This window comes from Heterodontus francisci, chromosome 35, assembly GCF_036365525.1.
Source record: "Heterodontus francisci isolate sHetFra1 chromosome 35, sHetFra1.hap1, whole genome shotgun sequence".
Taxonomy (NCBI): Eukaryota; Metazoa; Chordata; class Chondrichthyes; order Heterodontiformes; family Heterodontidae; genus Heterodontus; species Heterodontus francisci.
Genome location: NC_090405.1, coordinates 52,356,631 through 52,379,948, shown reverse-complemented (window position 1 = coordinate 52,379,948; position 23,318 = coordinate 52,356,631). Strand labels below are relative to the sequence as shown.

At 46.0% G+C, this 23,318-nt stretch overlaps 1 protein-coding gene across 1 annotated transcript in view; it reads left to right on the top strand.

Annotated features, from left to right (window-relative positions):
* The first annotated feature begins 2,992 nt into the window (after positions 1-2,992).
* Positions 2,993-23,318, top strand: part of fes (FES proto-oncogene, tyrosine kinase) — a 70,682-nt gene continuing 50,356 nt past the window's right edge. The window contains exon 1 of the mRNA XM_068015603.1: positions 2,993-3,471. The gene's annotated coding sequence lies outside the window, so the exon portion shown is untranslated. The remainder of the gene's footprint in view (positions 3,472-23,318) is intronic.

Here is a 23,318-nt window from a genome sequence, read left to right as displayed (position 1 = left end):
TTGGCTGATATACGTTGTCCAGGCCTCGCTGCCATAGAGCAAGGTACTGAGGACACAGGCTTGATACATTCGGACTTTTGTGTTCCGTGTCAGTGCGCCATTTTCCCACACTCTCTTGGCCAGTCTGGACATAGCAGTGTAAGCCTTTCCCATGCGCTTGTTGATTTCTGCATCTAGAGACAGGTTACTGGTGATAGTTGAGCCTAGGTAGGTGAACTCTTGAACCACTTCCAGAGCGTGGTCGCCAATATTGATGGATGGAGCATTTCTGACGTCCTGCCCCATAATGTTCGTTTTCTTGAGGCTGATGGTTAGGCCAAATTCATTGCAGGCAGCCGCGAACCTGTCGATGAGACCTTGCAGGCACTCTTCAGTGTGAGATGTTAAAGCAGCATCGTCAGCAAAGAGGAGTTCCCTGATGAGGACTTTCCGTACTTTGGTTGAACAACCTGCCCCCTGATCTTGTGTGGAGGAAAATTCCTTCTTCAGAAGACTTGAACACATGTGAAAGCAGCAGGGAGAAGAAAATCCCCAAAAGTGTGCGTGCGAGAACACAGCCCTGTTTCACGCCACTCAGGATAGGAAAGGGCTCTGATGAGGAGCCACCATGTTGAACTGTGCCTTTCATATTGTCATGGAATGAGGTGATGATACTTAGTAGCTTTGGTGGACATCCGATCTTTTCTAGTAGGCACCAGCTAGACCTCATCATCACAAGGCGAGCCTCCTTAAACAGTGTTCAAATCACACGCAGCTTCCACAGTGCGGACTGCGACACCGACCACTCCCTGGTGTGCAGCAAGGTTAGACTCAGACCAAAGAAGTTGCATCATTCCAAGCAGAAGGGCCACCCGCGCATCAACACGAGCAGAATTTCTCACCCACAGCTGTTACAAAAATTTCTAAATTCACTTGTAACAGCCCTTCAAAACACTCCCACAGGGGATGCTGAGACCAAGTGGGCCCACATCAGAGACACCATCTATGAGTCAGCTTTGACCACCTACGGCAAAAGTGCGAAGAGAAATGCAGACTGGTTTCAATCTCATAATGAAGAGCTGGAGCCTGTCATAGCCGCTAAGCGCATTGCACTGCTGAACTACAAGAAAGCCCCCAGCGATTTAACATCCGCAGCACTTAAAGCAGCCAGAAGCACTGCGCAAAGAACAGCCAGGTGCTGCGCAAACAACTACTGGCAACACCTATGCAGTCATATTCAGCTGGCCTCAGACACCGGAAACATCAGAGGAATGTATGATGGCATGAAGAGAGCTTTTGGGCCAACCATCAAGAAGATCGCCCCCCTCAAATCTAAATCAGGGGACATAATCACTGAGCAACGCAAGCAAATGGACCGCTGGGTTGAGCACTACCTAGAACTGTACTCCAGGGAGAATGTTGTCACTGAGACTGCCCTCAACGCAGCCCAGCCTCTACCAGTCATGGATGAGCTGGACTAACAGCCAACAAAATTGAAACTCAGTGATGCCATTGATTCTCTAGCCAGCGGAAAAGCCCCTGGGAAGGACAGCATTACCCCTGAAATAATCAAGAGTGCCAAGCCTGCTATACTCTCAGCACTACATGAACTGCTATGCCTGTGCTGGGATGAGGGAGCCATACCACAGGACATGCTCGATGCCAATATCATCACCCTCTATAAAAACAAAGGTGACCGCGGTGACTGCAACAACTACCGTGGAATCTCCCTGCTCAGCATAGTGGGGAAAGTCTTTGCTCGAGTCGCTTTAAACAGGCTCCAGAAGCTGGCCGAGCGCGTCTACCCTGAGGCACAGTGTGGCTTTCGTGCAGAGAGATCGACCATTGACATGCTGTTCTCCCTTCGTCAGATACAGGAGAAATGCCATGAACAACAGATGCCCCTCTACATTGCTTTCATTGATCTCACCAAAGTCTTTGACCTCGTCAGCAGACGTGGTCTCTTCAGACTTGTTATACAAATAGCTTTATCCCTACCTCACTCGCCCACATTGAATTAGACAGTAGTCGTGGCCCAGTCTGCCTACTCCATTAGATAACGGCTTAACTCAATGCTAATCTTCAGGTGTTTTCCTTCTTTTGATGTCTTCAGCCCAGCATAGTGCAATCGCTCACATTTCAGATCAGGTTCACAGACTGGCATCCTCACTCTGCCACACACACACACACACAGCCCCTGAGCAATCTCTCTTCATGTTTATATTTAAATGCTGCATGCAATGGACTTCTGTCCCTTTCTTTGTGCAGAAACATCGCCTACCCAATTGAAGTTAGCATGAGGAACAAACATATACATACACCGCCAATTTTCATATGTGGGGAATAGAAGGGATGAGTTACAAGTGTACCGAAAGTACACCGAGCTAAAAATTGTTTGCTCAAATAACAATCCGCATCTTAAAAACTAACTCATAGTGTGAACACTTTGCGAATTTTAATCTGAAAATACAAGTATTATTACGAGTTTTGTCTGCTGTTGCTCACAGTCTGCAGCTCGCTTGTGATCAGTTATTACAATGAAGCCACTTGATGTGGTCTGCCCATTTATAGTTACTGTTTTAGTAGCTGAACTGGAGAAATGGTGCAGACACCACAAAAGGTCAGCGAGAGCTGAATTGCAGATAACAAGCTCCTAGCTTTGGAATAGAAAAGGGGTGGTCAAAATCACCAAAAAAAAAACGCAACAGGAAATGACCACTAAAAAATAAATAAACCCACCACCGACAGAGGTGAGAACACATGCTCTCGACTTTTGTATATGGAATAGAAATAATGTCAAACGGAAAAAAAAAACTTCTATCAAGCATTTTGGATGTTAAATATCTTTTACCACTGCAGTGTGGTGAATGATATTGATTTTGCAGATGTTTTGGACTGCTCAGGTTTTTTAAAAAAAAGAGGTTTTCCAAAAAATAAAATAGAAATTCCACACAGATTGTGGGCCAATTGTTGCTCCCTCTTTTTCAACGTCCGTCTAAAAGTCTGCACAAAACATCAATTTTAAAAAAAAATGAACGTGTGTTGATAGCCAGCAGCTCGAGGGTTAAACAAAACGCATTGAGGTTGGTTTGAAATTCACACTTTGCCAGCGAGAGGAAGGAAACTCAGGGAGTGAGCGTGAGATGAAGAAAGTGCCTATTGCGTGAAACTGAAAGGAGAAAAAAGGAACAGCAAAGAACAAAGTGAAAAACGACAAGCTTTGGAGGCACCGGAGAGAATATTCCAGAGTTTGAAGGTGAAAATGGTAACTGGTTAGGAGGAAGAATCATCACCAGGGTTTGCAGAGAAACTCACAAGAGCTGCTGTCTCATCAGTTTCATCATTCTGGAGTTTAATATCAGTTTGAACGAAGCTTCGACTTGGAACCGGACCGTTTCCTAAAACATATTGGAATTCACCAAACTACTTCAGGAAGAACCCAAACCAGAGCAAAGAAAGAGTTCCTATTCAAGCCTCAGGAATCCATTTCCGGTAACTCCATACTCTATTAACAATTATAATGTAGAAAAGCCGTCAGTCAGTGAACAATAAGTAATGGGAAGGCAGGGCAAAGTGGCTAGATGTGAATTTGTAATCCTTTTTATTTTCCCTGATGTAATCCTGGGCGTTTGGACTTGCTAAAGTTTCGGATGTCCTGTAAAACGCAATTATGCAATTTTTAACTGCTTGGAACCAAAAACTCTGCTTAAGAAAACAAGTATTAATTAAATTACAGTGGGAGGCAGAAGGCTATGGTTTAATTTCTTGGGAAGACAGTCAGGAAACATATGCCTGGTGCTGGGATTAATTAGAGATATTTATATTACCAGGAAGATTAGGTGTGTTGATGGAGCTTTTTTACATTCTGTCTTAATCGAATTTTGATATAATTTCTTCTGAGAAGGGATGTATCGCAGACTGTATACCTGGATACAACGATCTAATTCACCAGGTGTTGTAGCATTTCACTATGACACCTGCATAAAGTGCCACAGTGGGTGTGTAAGAAATTTGCACACTATTTGAAGTAAAAAGCAAGGTGTTCACCTGGTGTCTGGGCCTACATTTACCCCCCAGCTAATGCCACAAAAGGCAGATCAATTGGTCATTTGTCTCATTCGGGTTGTTGGAAGCTTTCTCTATGTAAAATGGCTGCTGCATTTGCCTACAAAAAAAGAAGATACTTCAGAAATATTCCGGCACAGACATGATGGGCCGAAGGGCCTGTTTCTGTGCTCTGTGACTCTATTCCATCACAACTGAAGCACTTTACCATGGCACAGATGTGAAAAGCATTGTATACATTTACATTTGTTCTTTTTACACTGTAGTGAAATACTGATGATTTCAGGCCTGCCACTGGGTGCTGAACTTAAAGAGATGAATTAAGACAATTACATGAGAAGGGTATCACGTAATATTAAAGTATGCTGTTTTCCGTGCATTATTCCCCACCTTCTGTTGCTGCAGTTTCTGGCAGCCTGCCATCTTGTGAGATGATGGTTTGCATCTTGATGGTCAACTCGGTGCTGAACATGGTTGGTGTGACTCGGGGGCCCCATTCTGGCATGGCAGTCTCTGCCACCTTTGCTGCAGGTCTCTGCTTTCTCTGGGTCCTCTTCTCAGCCAGCTGAGCTTTCCATTGCTCCTCACCTCTTCCGATGCCCCCTCCGAACAGAGTCTGTGTCGATGTCTGCCTTCTTCATATCTCACTTGCAGTTGTAGCAGAGATATGGGTGCCCGGCAGGTGGAATTGTGACCCTTGGCCAGTTCACCGTACAGAAGCTCTTTGGGTATATGGCCAAGAACATGGCTGAGCCAGCACAGATGTTGTTGTCTTAGTAATGAGTGTATACTGATAGAATTAGCAATCTCCAGGACCTCTGAGATGACCCTGTCTCACCAAGGAATGCTGAGAATACATCTGATACAGCGAAGGTGGAATGATTCAGCTGTTTCTCTTGCCTATGTTGTTCGTGTCTTAATATGTTAAATCATCCTTATGCTGTACAAAACCTGTTGTTTCATCGATTTTGCACATTTATTCAAACCCTAATCAAAAATGCACAGCAAGTTGTCCCTGGGTAAGAATATTGCTGGACAGACGAGGCAGATTGTGATATAAAAAATCCTCTGGATCATTTCAAGCTCTTCCTTGCAGAGCACTTCAGGGCAGTACTGTGGGAGTGCAGCACTATCGGAGATGCCCTCTTTCAGAGGAAACCTTAAGCCAATTCCCGGCAGCCCTCCTGAGTGGGCTCAAAAGATCCCACAACAATATTTGAAGAAGGGTATGACAGTTCTCCCAAAGTTCTGGTCAGAATTAGCACCGCAGCCTCACAGCTCCAGCGACCCGGGTTCAATTCTGGGTACTGCCTGTGTGGAGTTTGCAAGTTCTCCCTGTGTCTGCGTGGGTTTGCTCCGGGTGCTCCGGTTTCCTCCCACAAGCCAAAAGACTTGCAGGTTGGTAGGTAAATTGGCTATTATAAATTGCCCCTAGTATAGGTAGGTGGTAGGGAAATATAGGGACAGGTGGGGATGTGGTAGGAATATGGGATTAGTGTAGGATTAGTATAAATGTGTGGTTGATGGTCGGCACAGACTCGGTGGGACGAAGGGCCTGTTTCAGTGCTGTATCTCTAAACTACACTAAAATGTATCCCCCAACCAACACCTAAAACAGATTATCCAGTCATTTATCTCACTGCTGTTTGTGGAAGCTTGCTGTGCACAATTTTGCTGCTGCATTTCCTACGTTACAGTAGTGACTATACTTGAAAAATACTTTATCAGCTGTGAGTGCTTTGAACCGTCCTGAGGATGTGGAAGGTGCTATCATTTTGCTAATAAATTTAGTTTCTTCCTTTTACCAACTCCCATTATCTGAACAGCCCCCTTGAAGATAGACAAGACCTTTGTTTTCTTTCATTCTTTTCATGGGATGTGGGTGTCGCTGGCTAGGCCAGCATTTACTGCCCATCCCGGATTGCCCTTGAGAAGGTGGTGGTGAGCTGCTATCTTGAACCGCTACAGTCCATGTGGGGTAGGTACACCCACAGTGCTGTTAGGAAGGGAGTTCCAGGATCTTGACCCAGCAACAGTGAAGCAATAGTTCCAAGTCAGGATGGTGTGTGACTTGGAGGAGAACTATCAGGCAGTGGTGTTCCCATGCATCTGCTGCCCTTGGCCTTCTAGGTGGTAGAGGTCGCGGGTTTGGAAGGTGCTGTGGAAGGAGACTTAGTGATTTGCTGCAATGCATCTTGTAGATGGTACACACTGCTGCCACTGTGCGTCAGTGGTGGAGGGAGTGAATGTTGAAGGTGGTGGATGGGATGCCAATCAAGCAGGCTGCTTTGTCCTGGATGGTGTTGAGCCTCTTGAGTGTTGTTGGAGCTGCACTCATCCAGGCAAGTGGAGAGTATTCCATCACACTCCTGACTTGTGCCTTGTAGATGGTGGACAGGCTTTGGGGAGTCAGGAGGTGAGTTACTTGCCACAGAATTCCCAGCCTCTGACCTGCTCTTGTAGCCACAATATTTATGTGGCTGGTCCAGTTCAGTTTCTGGTCAATGATGACCCCCAGGATGTTGATAGTGGGGGATTCAGTGATGGTAATGCCACTGAACAGCAAGGGGAGATGGTTAGATTCTCTCTTGTTAGAGATGGTCATTGCCCACACTCGTGTGGCACAAATGTTACTTGCCACTTACTAGCCCAAGCCTGGATGTTGTCCAGGTCTTGCTGCATCTGGACACAGGTTACTTCAGTATCTGAGGAGTCGCGAATGGTGCTGAACATTGTGCAATCATCAGCAAACAGCTCCACCTCTGACCTTATGATGGAGGGAAGGTCATTGATGAAGCAGCTGAAGATGGTTGGGCCTAGGACACTACCCTGAGGAACTCCTGCAGTGATGTCCTGGAGCTCAGATGATTGACCTCCAACAACCACAACCATCTTCCTTTGCACTCGGTATGACTCCAACCAGCGGAGAGTTTTCCCCAATTCCCATTGACTCCAGTTTTGCTAGGGCTCCTTGATGCCATATTCAGTCAAATTCTGCCTTGATGTCAAGGGCAGTCACTCTCACCTCAACTCAGTTCAGCCCTTTTGTCCATATTTGAACCAAGACTGTAATGAGGTCTGGAGCTGAGTGGCCCTGGCGGAACCCAAACTGAGCGTCACTGAGCAGGTTATTGCTAAGCAAGTGCCCCTTGATGGCACTGTCGATGACACCTTCCATCACTTTACTGATGATTGAGAGTAGACTGACGGGGCGGTAATTGGCCGGGTTGGACTTGTCCTGCTTTTTGTGTACAGGACATACCTGGGCAATTTTCCACATTGCCGGGTAGATGCCAGTGTTGTAGCTGTACTGGAACAGCTTGGCTAGGGGCGCAGCAAGTTCTGGAGCACAGGTCTTCAATACTATTGCCAGAATATTGTCAGGGCCCGTAGCCTTTGCAATATCCAGTGCCTTCAGTCGTTTCTTGATATCACATGGAGTGAATCAAATTGGCTGAAGTTTGGCATCTTTGATGCTGGGGACCTCAGGAGGAGGCCGAGATGGATCATCAACTCGGCACTTCTGGCTGAGGATGGATGCAAAAACTTCAGCCTTATCTTGTGCACTGATGTGCTGGGCTCCCCCATCATTGAGGATGGGGATATTTGTGGAGCCACCTCCTCCAGTTAGTTGTTTAATTGTCCACCACTATTCACGACTGGATGTGGCAGGACTGCAGAGCTTAGATCTGATCTGTTGGTTATGGGGTCGCTTAGCTCTGTCTATTGCATGCTGTTTGGAACACAAGTAGTCCTGGGTTGTAGCTTCACCAGGTTGATACCTCATTTTGAGGTGTGCCTGGTGCTGCTCCTGGCATGCCCTCCTGCAGCCTTCATTGAACCAGGGTTGGTCTCCTGGCTTGATGGTAATGGTAGAGTGGGGGATATGCCGGGCCATGAGGTTACAGATTGTGGTTGAGTACAATTCTGCTGCTGCTGATGGCCCACAGCGCCTCATGGATGCCCTGATTTGAGTTGCTAGATCTGTTCGAAATCTATCCCATTTAGCACGGTGGTAGTGCCACAGAACACCATGATGGAGGGTATCCTCAATGTGAAGACAGGACTTCATCTCCAAAGGGACTGTGTGATGGTCACTCCTACCCATACTGTCATGGACAGATGCAGCTACAACAGGCAGACTGGTGAGGACGAGGTCAAGTATGTTTTTCCCTCTTGTTGGTTCCCTCACCAGCTGCTGCAGACCCAATCCAGCAGCTATGTCCTTTAGGACTCAGCCAGCAGTGGTGCTGACGAGCCACTCTTGGACATTGAAGTCCCCCTCCCAGAGCGACCTCTGATGCCATGAGATTTCATGGGGTCCAGAGTCGATGTTGAGGATTCCCCCAGGGCAACTCCCTCCCGACTGTATACCACTGTGCCACCACCTCTGGTGGGTCTGTCCTACCGGTGGGACAGGACATACCTGGGATGGTGATGGCGGTCATCACCTTGCCTGTAAGGTGATGTGAGTATGACTATGTCAGGCTGTTGTTGACTAGTCTGTGGGGCAGCTCTCCCAGATGTTAGTAAGGAGGACTTTGTAGGGGCAACAGGGCTGGGTTTGTCGTTTCCGGTGCCTAGGTCAATGCCGGGTGGTCCGTCCAGTTCCATTCCAGTGATTTGATACAACTGACTAGATTTCAGAGGGCAGTTAAAAGTTATGGGTCTGGAGTCACATGTAGGCCAGATCAGGTAAGGACAGCAGATTTCCTTCCCTAAAGGACCCTTAGTGAACCAGATGGGTTTTTACAACAATTGACAATGACTAGATTTTAATTCCAGATTTATTAATTGAATTCAAATTTCACCATCTGCCGTGGTGGGATTCGAACCCATGTCCTCAGAGCATTAGCCTGGGCCTCAGGTTACTATTCTAGTGATGTTACCACGATGCCACCGCCTCCCCTTCTCATCCAATGGATGGTGCCTCTGACAATGTACTGCATGGGAGTGCCAGTCTAGGTTATGTACATGATTCCTGAAGCAGGCCTTGAACCACAATTTTGGTTTCTGAGTCTAACATGCTATCAGCTGAGCCATTGTTACTCCAGTGATTGAAAATTAAAAATAATGTAAATGTGGCAGCAACAGTAACCAGAAGATGATCAATTTCCACTCGGCTTGTTCTGTGAATGGACTGGTTTTAAGTCTAAAATTAACTAACTTTCAGTCCGCACATTTATCTTGGTCTGAGCCAAACCATTTCAAATCAGTTGAAACCTTGCAGAAGTGTTGTGTTTGCTGAATGTGTGCAACGTATTAAAGTATTTCCAATGGAGTAAAGACAATGTGGGAGTATGAAGCAAGACAAGAAGAGTTCAACTGGTCAACCCAGCAAATTCCACACACCACCTACAACCTGCCCCATTGCGGAGCCTGTCCCACCCATTAAATTTGTAGGTGGCAGATTTTGGATTTGCTGGGCTCAAACACACTTCTTGGCAATATTGATGAGTCCAAACAAATATGAGAAAGTGTCCTGGAGTGGCTGTCAGATTCCCATCCTTACTCCCTTGCAGTTCCTTTATTTACTGCCTCCACCTTGCCGAACCTGTACTGTAGGACATATCTCAACTTCTGTCCATTTCCTCCCGTGCCTCCTAAGCTCCAGATACTGAATTCGACACACTCCCCCTCCTCCCTACATCCTCACTGTTGAAATTAAGCTTCATTGCACCATCTCCTACTTATACTCATTCTTTCCCATTGCATTAATTCCTCGGTTTCCTGAGGGTTGGACACAGAAGTTTGCGGGTTCAAGTTCTGTTTAAGAACATAAGAAACAGGAGCAGGAATAAGTCACTCAATAAGATCAAGGCTGATCTACCTCAACTCCACCTTCTCACACTGTCCCCATATCCTTTGATTCCCTTGGTACCCAAAAATCTGTCAATCTCTATCTTGAATATACTCCATGACTGAGCACTTACATCCCTCCGGATAGAGAATTCCAAAGATTCACGCTCGTCTGAGTGAAGAAATTTCATCTCCGTCCTAAATGTCTGACCCCCTATTCTGAGACTGTGCCCCCTACTTCTAGACACTCCAGCCAGGAGAAACAGCCTATCAGCATCTACCCTGTGAAACACCTTCAGAATTTTGTTTCATTCCGATCCAAACATAATGTAGGCTCACACTGCAGTGCGGTACTGAGGGAGGTGCTGTCCTGCCGGTCAGTCTTGAACCAGGTTTGAAGCTCATGCCTTTAGTTTCGTGCTTCTCTCTCTACTCTGGTGAGCAGAGGTTAAACATCGTCGTGCAGTATTTGAATATAAAAACAGGAACTATCCTTCATGCTTTACCTCAAACAACATCACCAGTAAATTGCAGATTAATCAGTAATTATGATTGGAGCATTGCAGAATTTGCATTTTGTCTGCTGACAAAACAGTGAGTGCACGTCACAGCTCATCCCTGTTTTCCTTTAAAGTGCCTCTCTCTCAAATCCTGTTTCCCCCTTGAAACTCATTAGGTTAGATTTTTGTTCTCTTTATTGCTTGCGTGGATTTGGATTCTGCAATCTTGTAAATGTTGCAATCTCTTAAGGAACTGAAATTTGCTGAATTCTATTAAAAACCTCTAATTGCCATTGAGCAATGTGGTATTTACTTTAGATTTCATTACCTCCCCCTTTCATTTGCAGCAGATACTATGTCACAAACAGGGGTTCAGGTACTGTGTCACAAACAGGGGTTCAGGTACTGTGTCACAAACAGTTGTTCAGGTACTGTATCACAAACAGGGGTTCAGGTACTGTGTCACAAACAGGGGTTCAGGTACTGTGTCACAAACAGGGGTTCAGGTACTATATCACAAACAGGGGTTCAGGTACTGTGTCACAAACAGGGGTTCAGGTACTGTGTCACAAACAGGGGTTTCAGGTACTATATCACAAACAGGGGTTCAGGTACTATATCACAAACAGGGGTTCAGGTACTATATCACAAACAGGGGTTTCAGGTACTATATCACAAACAGGGGTTCAGGTACTATATCACAAACAGGGGTTCAGGTACTATATCACAAACAGGGGTTCAGGTACTATATCACAAACAGGGGTTTCAGGTACTATATCACAAACAGGGGTTCAGGTACTATATCACAAACGGGGGTTCAGGTACTATATCACAAACAGGGGTTCAGGTACTATATCACAAACAGGGGTTCAGGTACTATATCACAAACAGGGGTTTCAGGTACTGTGTCACAAACAGGGGTTCAGGTACTATATCACAAACAGGGGTTCAGGTACTATATCACAAACAGGGGTTCAGGTACTATATCACAAACAGGGGTTCAGGTACTATATCACAAACAGGGGTTTCAGGTACTGTGTCACAAACAGGGGTTCAGGTACTATATCACAAACAGGGGTTCAGGTACTATATCACAAACAGGGGTTCAGGTACTATATCACAAACAGGGGTTTCAGGTACTGTGTCACAAACAGGGGTTCAGGTACTATGTCACAAACGGGGGTTCAGGTACTATATCACAAACAGGGGTTCAGGTACTATATCACAAACAGGGGTTCAGGTACTATGTCACAAACGGGGGTTCAGGTACTATATCACAAACAGGGGTTCAGGTACTATATCACAAACAGGGTTCAGGTACTATATCACAAACAGGGGTTCAGGTACTATATCACAAACAGAGGTTCAGGTACTATATCACAAACAGGGGTTCAGGTACTATGTCACAAACAGGGGTTCAGGTACTGTGTCACAAACAGGGGTTCAGGTACTGTGTCACAAACAGGGGTTCAGGTACTGTGTCACAAACAGGGGTTCAGGTACTGTGTCACAAACAGTTGTTCAGGTACTATGTCACAAACAGTTGTTCAGGTACTATATCACAAACAGGGGTTCAGGTACTATGTCACAAACAGGGGTTCAGGTACTGTGTCACAAACAGGGGTTCAGGTACTGTGTCACAAACAGGGGTTCAGGTACTGTGTCACAAACAGTTGTTCAGGTACTGTGTCACAAACAGTTGTTCAGGTACTGTGTCACAAACAGTTGTTCAGGTACTATGTCACAAACAGGGGTTCAGGTACTGTGTCACAAACAGGGGTTCAGGTACTGTGTCACAAACAGGGGTTCAGGTACTATATCACAAACAGGGGTTCAGGTACTATATCACAAACAGGGGTTCAGGTACTGTGTCACAAACAGGGGTTTCAGGTACTATATCACAAACAGGGGTTCAGGTACTATATCACAAACGGGGGTTCAGGTACTATATCACAAACAGGGGTTCAGGTACTATATCACAAACAGGGGTTCAGGTACTGTGTCACAAACAGGGGTTCAGGTACTGTGTCACAAACAGGGGTTCAGGTACTGTGTCACAAACAGTTGTTCAGGTACTGTGTCACAAACAGTTGTTCAGGTACTGTGTCACAAACAGTTGTTCAGGTACTATGTCACAAACAGGGGTTCAGGTACTGTGTCACAAACAGGGGTTCAGGTACTGTGTCACAAACAGGGGTTCAGGTACTATATCACAAACAGGGGTTCAGGTACTATATCACAAACAGGGGTTCAGGTACTGTGTCACAAACAGGGGTTTCAGGTACTATATCACAAACAGGGGTTCAGGTACTATATCACAAACGGGGGTTCAGGTACTATATCACAAACAGGGGTTCAGGTACTATATCACAAACAGGGGTTCAGGTACTATATCACAAACGGGGGTTCAGGTACTATATCACAAACGGGGGTTCAGGTACTATATCACAAACGGGGGTTCAGGTACTATATCACAAACAGGGGTTCAGGTACTATGTCACAAACAGGGGTTCAGGTACTAAATCACAAACAGGGGTTCAGGTACTAAATCACAAACAGGGGTTCAGGTACTAAATCACAAACAGGGGTTTCAGGTACTATATCACAAACAGGGGTTCAGGTACTGTGTCACAAACGGGGGTTCAGGTACTGTGTCACAAACGGGGGTTCAGGTACTATATCACAAACGGGGGTTCAGGTACTATATCACAAACAGGGGTTCAGGTACTATGTCACAAACAGGGGTTCAGGTACTAAATCACAAACAGGGGTTCAGGTACTATGTCACAAACAGGGGTTCAGGTACTAAATCACAAACAGGGGTTCAGGTACTAAATCACAAACAGGGGTTCAGGTACTATGTCACAAACAGGGTTTCAGGTACTGTGTCACAAACAGGGGTTCAGGTACTATATCACAAACAGGGGTTCAGGTACTATATCACAAACAGGGTTTCAGGTACTATATCACAAACAGGGTTTCAGGTACTATATCACAAACAGGGGTTCAGGTACTATATCACAAACAGGGGTTCAGGTACTATATCACAAACAGGGTTTCAGGTACTATATCACAAACAGGGGTTCAGGTACTATATCACAAACAGGGGTTCAGGTACTATGTCACAAACAGGGGTTCAGGTACTAAATCACAAACAGGGGTTCAGGTACTGTGTCACAAACAGGGGTTCAGGTACTATATCACAAACAGGGTTTCAGGTACTGTGTCACAAACAGGGGTTCAGGTACTGTGTCACAAACAGGGGTTCAGGTACTGTGTCACAAACAGGGGTTCAGGTACTATATCACAAACAGGGGTTCAGGTACTATATCACAAACAGGGTTTCAGGTACTGTGTCACAAACAGGGGTTCAGGTACTGTGTCACAAACAGGGGTTCAGGTACTGTGTCACAAACAGGGGTTCAGGTACTATATCACAAACAGGGGTTCAGGTACTATGTCACAAACAGGGGTTCAGGTACTAAATCACAAACAGGGGTTCAGGTACTATGTCACAAACAGGGGTTCAGGTACTGTGTCACAAACAGGGGTTCAGGTACTATATCACAAACAGGACTTCAGGTACTATATCACAAACGGGGGTTCAGGTACTATATCACAAACGGGGGTTCAGGTACTATATCACAAACAGGGCTTCAGGTACTGTGTCACAAACAGGGGTTCAGGTACTGTGTCACAAACAGGGGTTCAGGTACTGTGTCACAAACAGGGGTTCAGGTACTATATCACAAACAGGGGTTCAGGTACTGTATCACAAACAGGGGTTCAGGTACTGTGTCACAAACAGTTGTTCAGGTACTATGTCACAAACAGGGGTTCAGGTACTATATCACAAACGGGGGTTCAGGTACTATATCACAAACAGGGCTTCAGGTACTGTGTCACAAACAGGGGTTCAGGTACTGTGTCACAAACAGGGGTTCAGGTACTATATCACAAACAGGGGTTCAGGTACTATATCACAAACAGGGGTTCAGGTACTGTGTCACAAACAGAGGTTCAGGTACTATATCACAAACAGGGGTTCAGGTACTATATCACAAACGGGGGTTCAGGTACTATATCACAAACAGGGCTTCAGGTACTGTGTCACAAACAGGGGTTCAGGTACTGTGTCACAAACAGGGGTTCAGGTACTATATCACAAACAGGGCTTCAGGTACTATATCACAAACGGGGGTTCAGGTACTATATCACAAACGGGGGTTCAGGTACTATATCACAAACAGGGCTTCAGGTACTGTGTCACAAACAGGGGTTCAGGTACTGTGTCACAAACAGGGGTTCAGGTACTGTGTCACAAACAGGGGTTCAGGTACTATATCACAAACAGGGGTTCAGGTACTGTATCACAAACAGGGGTTCAGGTATTGTGTCACAAACAGGGGTTCAGGTACTGTATCACAAACAGGGGTTCAGGTACTATATCACAAACAGGGGTTCAGGTACTATATCACAAACAGGGTTTCAGGTACTGTGTCACAAACAGGGGTTCAGGTACTGTGTCACAAACAGGGGTTCAGGTACTGTGTCACAAACAGGGGTTCAGGTACTATATCACAAACAGGGGTTCAGGTACTATGTCACAAACAGGGGTTCAGGTACTAAATCACAAACAGGGGTTCAGGTACTATGTCACAAACAGGGGTTCAGGTACTGTGTCACAAACAGGGGTTCAGGTACTATATCACAAACAGGACTTCAGGTACTATATCACAAACGGGGGTTCAGGTACTATATCACAAACGGGGGTTCAGGTACTATATCACAAACAGGGCTTCAGGTACTGTGTCACAAACAGGGGTTCAGGTACTGTGTCACAAACAGGGGTTCAGGTACTGTGTCACAAACAGGGGTTCAGGTACTATATCACAAACAGGGGTTCAGGTACTGTATCACAAACAGGGGTTCAGGTACTGTGTCACAAACAGTTGTTCAGGTACTATGTCACAAACAGGGGTTCAGGTACTATATCACAAACGGGGGTTCAGGTACTATATCACAAACAGGGCTTCAGGTACTGTGTCACAAACAGGGGTTCAGGTACTGTGTCACAAACAGGGGTTCAGGTACTATATCACAAACAGGGGTTCAGGTACTATATCACAAACAGGGGTTCAGGTACTGTGTCACAAACAGAGGTTCAGGTACTATATCACAAACAGGGGTTCAGGTACTATATCACAAACGGGGGTTCAGGTACTATATCACAAACAGGGCTTCAGGTACTGTGTCACAAACAGGGGTTCAGGTACTGTGTCACAAACAGGGGTTCAGGTACTATATCACAAACAGGGCTTCAGGTACTATATCACAAACGGGGGTTCAGGTACTATATCACAAACGGGGGTTCAGGTACTATATCACAAACAGGGCTTCAGGTACTGTGTCACAAACAGGGGTTCAGGTACTGTGTCACAAACAGGGGTTCAGGTACTGTGTCACAAACAGGGGTTCAGGTACTATATCACAAACAGGGGTTCAGGTACTGTATCACAAACAGGGGTTCAGGTATTGTGTCACAAACAGGGGTTCAGGTACTGTGTCACAAACAGTTGTTCAGGTACTATGTCACAAACAGGGGTTCAGGTACTATATCACAAACGGGGGTTCAGGTACTATATCACAAACAGGGCTTCAGGTACTGTGTCACAAACAGGGGTTCAGGTACTATATCACAAACAGGGGTTCAGGTACTATATCACAAACAGGGGTTCAGGTACTATATCACAAACAGGGGTTCAGGTACTATATCACAAACAGGGGTTCAGGTACTGTGTCACAAACAGGGGTTCAGGTACTGTGTCACAAACAGGGGTTCAGGTACTAAATCACAAACAGGGGTTCAGGTACTGTGTCACAAACAGGGGTTCAGGTACTGTGTCACAAACAGGGGTTCAGGTACTATATCACAAACAGGGGTTCAGGTACTATATCACAAACAGGGGTTCAGGTACTATATCACAAACAGGGGTTCAGGTACTGTGTCACAAACAGGGGTTCAGGTACTATGTCACAAACAGGGGTTCAGGTACTATATCACAAACGGGGGTTCAGGTACTATATCACAAACAGGGCTTCAGGTACTGTGTCACAAACAGGGGTTCAGGTACTATATCACAAACAGGGGTTCAGGTACTATATCACAAACAGGGGTTCAGGTACTATATCACAAACAGGGGTTCAGGTACTGTGTCACAAACAGGGGTTCAGGTACTGTGTCACAAACAGGGGTTCAGGTACTAAATCACAAACAGGGGTTCAGGTACTGTGTCACAAACAGGGGTTCAGGTACTGTGTCACAAACAGGGGTTCAGGTACTATATCACAAACAGGGGTTCAGGTACTATATCACAAACAGGGGTTCAGGTACTATATCACAAACAGGGGTTCAGGTACTGTGTCACAAACAGGGGTTCAGGTACTGTGTCACAAACAGGGGTTCAGGTACTGTGTCACAAACAGGGGTTCAGGTACTATATCACAAACAGGGGTTCAGGTACTATATCACAAACAGGGGTTCAGGTACTATATCACAAACAGGGGTTCAGGTACTATATCACAAACAGGGGTTCAGGTACTATATCACAAACAGGGGTTCAGGTACTATATCACAAACAGGGGTTCAGGTACTATATCACAAACAGGGGTTCAGGTACTGTGTCACAAACAGAGGTTCAGGTACTATATCACAAACAGGGGTTCAGGTACTATATCACAAACAGGGGTTCAATGTCTGTCCGCCTGCCATCAATTTGGGTTCATCATTACCCACCTCTGTTTCCGTGCACTGGTTTGTCGGTGGTTTAGGGGACATCCCTCTGGGATATATTGAAATAGTCTTTTGAAACTGCTGTGTTTTAGTTGGTTTGAGCACTTTTATACTTCACAACTGAAAGAATTTTGCTCTGAATCACAAAGATAAATCCATTTGGGTTTTCAATATACTAACTAAAAGCCATCACTTCTCAAAAGCTACTCACCAGTTGTTCCAACTTCCCCCATAGTTCCCATTAACTTCCTACCCTCTCCAACTCCCATTCACTCCCTATCCCATTCACTCACTACCCTCTCCGAATGCCATTCACTCCCTACCCCTCCAAATCCCATTCACTCCCTATCCCCAGAATCCCATTCACTCCCTACCTCTCCAAATCCCATTCACTCCCTATCCCCAGAATCCCATTCACTCCCTACCCCCTCTGAATCCCATTCACTCCCTACCCCTCCAAATCCCATTCACTCCCTATCCCCAGAATCCCATTCACTCCCTACCCCCTCTGAATCCCGTTCACTCCCTACCATCTCCGAATCCGATTCACTCCCTATCCCCTCCGAATCCCATTCACTCCCTATCCCCTCCGAATCCCATTCACTCACTACCCCCTCCGAATCCCATTCACTCACTGCCCCCTCCGAATCCCATTCACGCACGACCCCCTCCGAACCCCATTCAATCACGACCCCCTCCGAACCCCATTCAATCACGACCCCCTCCGAATCCCATTCACTCACGACCCCCTCCGAACCCCATTCACTCACGACCCCCTCCGAACCCCATTAACTCACGACCCCCTCCGAACCCCATTAACTCACGACCCCCTCCGAACCGTATTCACGCATGACCCCCTCGGAACCCCATTAACTCACGACCCCCTCCGAACCCCATTAACTCACGACCCCCTCGGAACCCCATTCACTCACGACCCCATCCGAGCCCCATTCACTCACGACCCCCTTCGAACCCCATTCACTCACTACCCCCTCCGAACCCCATTCACTCACTTCCCCCTCCAAACCCCATTCACAGTCACTGTACATCCTGCATTTCTCCCACTTCATCCTGGAATTGTGGACCAACCACTTACCCCCCTCTCCCCCACCACCACCACCAGGACTGGGTGGGGTCACAATGTCGGGATGGATCGGGGAACACAATGTCGGGATGGATCGGGGAACACAATGTCGGGATGGATCGGGGAACACAATGTCGGGATGGATCGGGGAACACAATGTCGGGATGGATCGGGGAACACAATGTCGGCCATTCTTATCCCAGTATGTGGTTGATTTTCAATATTTCTGCTTTGCAAAGCTAGATGCTGAGTGGGTGCACTGCATGCAGGTGCTTGTTAGAAACCCCTCCTATCTATGTGCCTGCATCAACCCTTTGAAGTGACAAAGAGCACCCTCGGGGTGGCAGGTCAGTGAATGAACACACAGGAAGTTGAGTAAAATGGATCTGTCACAGTGTAACTGCCATACGATCTGATAGTGAGACTGTTGTCTTTTACCAAGTATAAAAAGGAGGTGGGAGTTGGGGGTCAGGTGGGGAAGGTCAGATTCCTGTTTTGAGTCTTGATGATTGTTTTGCTCTTCCTTCATTGCAAACCTGAGTTACTACTAAAGAAAAGAAAGACTTGCATTAATGTAGCGCCTTTCATGTCCTCACCACGTCCCAAAGCTCTTCACAGACAATTAAGTATTTTTGATGTGTAGTCACAGTTGTAATGTAGGAAACGTGGCAGCCAATGTATGCACAGCAAGCTCCCACAAACAGCAGTGTGATGATGAGCAGATGATCTATTTTTTTGGTGGTGACTCATTCATCGTCGGTGATCACTGGGTCCAGATCAGAGATTCTGTTTCATACCAGTGCAGAGCTGAAGGATTCCTGGTGTCTCTCCTGCCCCCGTGCCCCTGCCCCCATGCCCCTCCCCCTGGAAGCAACATCGAATGAGATCTCTTTCCAGGAAACAGGAACTGTCGTTCTAGCTATTAACCTTTCTCATTTATATGTTCCAAAGTGTTGAAACTACGCCGTGTGAGGTTAAAAGGATTGACATTGCCAAATGACTCTGATTCCTGAGGGTTGCGCGGTCCATTGTCATCATTTACATGCGTGTGTGCATTTACAGACTTGCATGTTCATGTCTGTTTGCGTGTATGGCTGTGTATGCATTTGTGTGCTTGTACCAGTTTGTGTGTGCAAGCATGTGCGTGTGTTTTGTCCCTCCCTTTGTTCTGTCTCTTTCTAAATGCTGCTCTGCAATCTTTTTCAGTGTTGAAAGAAGGTGCACACCTGTAGCCTCAGCCTGTTTGTTCTCACTCTGGATGCTGACTGACCTGCTGAGCAATTGCAGCCTTTTCCCTTTCTGCTACTCGTTTTAATTTCCGTTCCCTGGCGCTTGAACCTTTCACTCTGGTGAACAAATTACTTGGAATCAATTCACTTCACAATCACTTGACTGCACTGAAATGAAATTCCCTCTGTGTCTTTTCTTCCCACAACAGGAACAGTTACAGCCTTGCATATCCAACTGGCAGCATTTTTTTTTTGTGTAAGGGAGTATTAAGCTTCACATTCCTGACTACAGGGGCTGCTTATGAGCTTGCACCATCCAGCTCCTACTTGCCAAATGAAGAATTCCACATTAATGATAGAAGGCAGCTGTTAAACAGGAGCAGGTTGGGGAGGTTTGTGGTGAGGAAGGAGAGATTTGACCAGGATGCAGACAGCTGGCTGGGTGCTTCATGTCTGAGCTATGGACTGTACTGCTGGACAACACCAGATGGTTAGGGATTACCAGGACTGCCATGCAAACTGCAGGAATTGAAGATTAATCTCCTGGAGAGAAATAAATACAGACATGAAACAAAATTGTGTTTTCTCAGCTTCTCTGAACACTTTAGTTTTATTACTTAGGAGGATGTTGGAAATGGGATTCGAAAGGCTCTTTGAGCCACAGTCAAGATTAATCCAATCAGGTAACAGAGTTTCGTCTCTTTCCAATTGGCCGTGGAGAGGTGATCCACCTGGAGCAAGGACCAATGGCAGGAGGTGGGGGGTGGGGTGGCTCAAGCTAAGAGGTCATGTGATGAAGCCTCCAGGTGGAGTGGGCAACCCTGTCATGTGGCCAATCTTAAATTGTTACTCAACTGTTGGAAGCCCATCTAGCTTTCCTGATTTACCCCGGTTCTAAACTTTCTGGGAGGAGCTGGAATCTCGGGCCCTACCTGCATATCAGAGAACCATGAACATGATTGTCTGCCATGTCCTAATGTGCATTGAAAGGGTTACGTCTATTTTGTCGTTTTCTGGTTCACAGATGTTGCAAATAGCCACACTTTAAACTTGGAAAAGCTCGAACTTTTCAATTATTTATTCAGTCACCATGCTGCCTGCTGTAGGACTGGTGAAACTGGTTTTCTACTGCTATCACATGACTCTCCAGTGTAGCCGTGAAGTGGCCCCACTGGAACATTTACACATAACAAGTAGTTCCTAGCTAATTAGTTCCTAGCACTTTACAGATAGTATAACAATGTATAACAGAAGGTGTGTGAGCTTCTTCCTCACCAACAGATACTCCGAAAATGACCTTCTTGATGTTGACCTTGAGATAAATCATTAAATGGGTAAAGGGTTTTCAGCCCATTGTGTCCATCCCTTCCTATGTACAGCTTCACTGCCACGGCCCCCACTGAACCTCATTGACTTTAAGATTTGGTGGTGGGGGGGTGGGGGGATCCTCTGTTCACCTTTCTCCAGCTTCAGCGACCCTGAAGCCAGTTGCAGTTACTCCTCCCCCATTCCCTCACCCCCTTACTCTGCCCCACTGTAGTTCTGGCTCGGAGCAGCAAGCTCATCACCCACCTTGAAGAAGAAACAGAATGACTTGTGTTTCTATAGCGTCTTTCACCACTCCAGGACATCCCAAAGTGAAGCCGATCCAGTATATCACTCTTGTGAGAAACGCAGCAGCCAAATTGTGCACAGAAAGATCCCACAAACAGCAATGAGACAAATAACCGAATCATCTGTTTTTTTTCTTTAGTGATGTTGATTGAGGAGCACCAGGGAGAACTCTCCTGCTCTTCAAATAATGCAGCGGGATCTTGTATGTCTCCCTGAGAGAGTAGACAGGGCCTAAAGGCGGACATCTCATCTGAAAGACAGCACCTCCGGCGATGCAGCACTCCCTCAGCATTGGCACTGTGAGTGTCAACCTGGGTAGTGGGGTCAAGAATTTGGGCTGGGAAGTTGAAACCACTTGAAAAGCCGAGAGTGCTACTGACAACCAAGGCTGGCACCTAACAGAAAAGGAGGAGGGGAGGAAGGGCGAGGCAGAGAGAGTCACGAGCAACAGCAACCAGGCAGCACCATGCTCTGCAGGATGGTGCTCCAGCCAAGTGGTCTCCCTCTGGTTCATTAAAAGACCGGGCGATGCACTCACCCATTGAGCCATTGTGGAAACCTTTCCTTTTTGTGAGTATACGATAAGGCAGTGAAACTAATGCAGCAACAAAACTGAGATGATATCTCACATCCTGTGGCCAAAAGTTTCTTGGTACCTGCGAGTTGTGACTTGCAGTTAGTCACAAACGGAGACACTGGGACAACGTTTAGACTGAGAGGGTAAGCAGCTTCGACTCTGTGTATGTTTTCAGGTGTGACCTTATGTTCAGATCAGCTGCTCTCTGAGCTAATGCCCAGCGGCCACTATTATTTAGAAAAGGGCATCCGGCCTTACCTGATCCCATCTTCAGCTGGCACCTGTCTTACATAGCTGAGGTCACTGGATAAAGGTAGTGCTAGAGATACAGAAATAGTAAGGGAAGTCATTTTACAAAAATAATTGTTCCAGCCAGGTGGGGAGGGGGTCTCAGGCTCCCCTCTCACCCTTCCTCTTGTTTGACCATAACAGGGTTTAGTCCTTTTTAAAAACAGTGGTTATGCTGACCACCTCAGTGAGTGTGCTTCCTTTTTCCTCTAATGCGATTGCAAAAAAAAACTATCAGACAGGCTTTCTTAAGTTTAAACAAGAAAGAGGTAAGTTTATTACACTTTACACTCTAGCCAGATTTAAAATACTAAAAATACACTACACATTCACATAAGAGTCTTACACACACACACAAATAGATTACAGAGAGAATAGATTTGGTTGGCGGATTAAAGTCCAGAATAAATAGGATATAAATATAGTCTGTAAATCCAGCAGTCCTCGGCTGAAACTGTACTCTTGAAGTCCTCGCTGGTCAAAGTGCACTGTGGTTGGCTTGCTTTGCTCAGAGTTCCTGAAGGCAGAATTGGTGGTTGAGTCTCTTCCCCCATTTGCTGGCTGTAGCAGTCTGTAGGCTTGGAGGGTACCCCAGTCACAGCCGGTTCTTTTCTTGAAACTTTCTGGGGAGAAAGAGACACACAGGGGGAGCAGCTGCCATCTTCGCTGCTGTGTCCTCAGTTACTGTCTGATTGCTGTCTGTGTCACAAAACTTTAATTTCTTCAGAGCTGAATGGGCAGTCACATGGTTCTATCAATCTCCTTTGTTTCCGGTGAAGTTTTTTCTGGAATCTTCTAATGAAATTCAAGGTGCTACACACCCCAGGGTGTCCATCCACACATAGAGGGGGATTGTCTCTTTTAAAGTCAATGGGTGAGCCTGTTCTTGACAGCCATCCTAATAAAACCATTCTAGGTAATTCAATCACTTAGGACAAGCCATTGTCCTGGCTGAGCTTCTGTTAGACATTTTGTCTCCAGTCCAATCTCCTGGTATTTCAAATGTAAATTGCAGTGGCCATCTTGGCTGCTAGCTTTTAAAAAAGTTAACTTGTAGGATTTTTTCCATTAGCAGTCTAAGGTAAGTTTTCGACCAATGAACTTAATATGCCCCATTTTGCATAAAGGTTTTTTCCAGATACCACCATACCACACAGAATGAAATGCAATGATGGGAGCATTTCATGAAAAGGTTGGAAAAGAGAAAGAGGAAATCACACATTCGTTCTCACTCACTCCCAAGTTCACTCATGAATCTTGGAATTGTTGCAGCTGGTTTTTCTCTGCAACAGCAAGCTGTTTTAATTTCCTTTTTTCTTGGAGTTTGTCTGGGATGGTTATGTGTTGTCAAATAGTATCAATTTGCAATACCCTGGGGATGTGCATCTGA